The sequence below is a fragment of the Ascaphus truei genome, chromosome 11, assembly GCF_040206685.1.
Source record: "Ascaphus truei isolate aAscTru1 chromosome 11, aAscTru1.hap1, whole genome shotgun sequence".
In the NCBI taxonomy this organism is placed as follows: Eukaryota; Metazoa; Chordata; class Amphibia; order Anura; family Ascaphidae; genus Ascaphus; species Ascaphus truei.
In genome coordinates, this window is record NC_134493.1 from 8,277,953 (window position 1) to 8,280,591 (window position 2,639).

The following is a 2,639-nucleotide window of genomic DNA, read 5'->3' on the forward strand; positions in this document are numbered from 1 at the left end:
AACCAGAGATCTACAGTGGCGACCAACTCTATTCTTACTTGGCTAATTCCACTAATTTCAGAATATCCCGGTGATGTGAGGTTTTGTGTCGTATTCTCCCGGGGTGTATTGCGTTATTTTCGTGGCAGTGATTTAAGCATTTTATTCCCGCTGGCTGCAATACTGCAATGCCGTGTAAAAACGCATGGGGGCGTTTGCGAGCTGTTGTCTTTGAAGCCGAGAAATTCATGAATTGTAATGCAGTATATACTGTATATATACAGTATATACTGTATAACAACAACCCCTATAACCCCTAACATACACATACAGTACTGTATATGCACATCAATGATACTATAGGCTGTCCCCTGGCGAGATGTGTTTGCAGCAGAGAGAGAACCGCTGCTCTCTCTGCGCAAACATCGGCACATTAAAAATTATTTAAAATACATTTTTATTCATAGTGTAGATGTGCAGGGGGTCTCCGGAGCTGATCCCTCTACATGTAAAGGTCCCGATCACGTTACCGCGGCATGTAAACAAAGCAGAGGGATACCGGCACCCCCTAAGGGGCGTGTATCTCAGGAAGCAGGGGGTCCCCGGACCTAAAACCACATCTACAGTATGAATAAAAAACATATATAAATAAACACTCATTCCTTACCTTTGCGGCTATGTGCTATGGTAACGATGCAGCATGACTGTATTTTTAATAATATTGTACAGTGAGCAGGGGGTTCCATGAGCCACAAATCAAAACTCAGGGGACCCCCTGCTCCTGCACAATATTATTAAAAATACAGAAATGCTGCTTCATTACCATAGTTGATAGCCGCTAAGGCAATGAAGGGGTTAACCCACCGTGCCCGCTTTATTGTGGGTAGCGGGGGTTGGGTGAAGGGGGTATTTGGCCCTTGGTGTGAGTTTAGGACTTGCGGGGGGTTGCGGGTGCACTTAACCCCTTCACGGCCGTAGCAGTTAATACCGCTATGGTCATGAAGGGGTTAACCCCTCCCGCTACCCCCCCCCCGCAAGCCCTAAACAACCATCGTTGGGGCTAATACCCCCTTCACCCACCCCCGCTACCCACAATAAAAAAAATTCACACACAGCAGCCGCCCAAAAAATAAATAAATCGAAATAAATAAATAAATACATGAATATAAATAAATACATTTAAAATACATTTTTATTCATAGTGTAGATGTGCAGGGGGTCTCCGGAGCTGAACCGCGTTGGTTTCAGGTCCGGGGACCCCCTGCTTCCAAGATACAAGCCCCTTTATGAGGTGCCGGTATCCCTCTGCATTTAAAGGTCCCAATCACATGACCGCGGCATGTAAACCAAGCAGAGGGATACCGGCACCCCTTAAAGGGGCCTGTATCTCGGGAAGCAGGGGGTCCCCAGACCTAAAACCAAAGCGGTTCATCTCCGGAGACCCCCTACACATCTACACTATGAATAAAAATATATTTTAAATGTATTTATTTCTATTCATGTATTTATTTATTTATTTAGATTTATTTATTTATTGTGCTGCTGCTGTGTGTGAATTTTTTTTATTGTGGGTAGCGGGGGTGGGTGAAGGGGGTATTAGCCCCAACGGCGGTTGTTTTGGGCTGGCGGGGGGGTAGCGGGGTGCACTTAACCCCTTCACGACCGTATCAGGAATTAAAGTCTCGTTCGAGACGAAACGCGTAGAGATTGCTGTGGAGCCTACTGTCCAGTTTGTATATTTTATACTGACACTCATCTGCATATATTGCACTTTTGCTGCGTTGCTAGCATTTTGCTACCAGCTATTCAGACATTCAAGTTCCTGTTTACACTGTGAACTCTCTCCGGCTGAAACCTCGCTGACATCATCGAGCTCACGCGAGATTTGATTCAGTGTATGCTCTGTGTAGCGCAGGAGCAAGGGAAAGGCGGCGTCCCTCGTGGCTTTCGGTCCCTGCTGGGACATAGAGGGGCTATTGTGGCAAGACACACCGCGGACATCACACCGAAGTCCTCCTTTTTGGGTTCCTGCGTCTGAACGGGCTGAGTTGTACTCAAAAATGCATTTTATTCAGCTCTGTTTGTGAGTGTGTATTTTTATTCCTTATTCCATAAATTTATTGTTATACAATTTTACGCTATGAGTGCGCCTGTTTTTTCTGTGTTTTTGTAGATATATATATATACCTACGAAAGCTCGCACAAATAAAAGCATTTCGTTAGCCACAGAACGGTATCATCTATTTATTTTTTGATTTTATATATATATATATATATATATATAGAGAGAGAGAAAAAGAGAAAAGAAGCGCCCGATCCTTGTGTAAAATCAGATGAACAAAGTTTTAATATCTCATGGACAAGACAAATGCACACTTACAATTTGTCTGATAAAATAAAGCATGTTATGGGACCTGCCCATGCACCAACTGAGGACTCCTCGGTCTCTTCTTTGTGTGTGAGTGTCAGTATTGGCTCCAAAAAGGATGTTGCTGTCAGCTGCTGTCTCCAGGGGAGTAATCCTTAGTGTTTGTGAGCACTCAATCTCCACATGCAGCCGCCATTTAGCCTTTCTTCTCACACTTGGAACCGGAAAAAAATCTTCAGGCAAGTCCTTGCCTCCTCACGCTGGTGCTGGGAGCTGCCCTGTCACCGTAGGC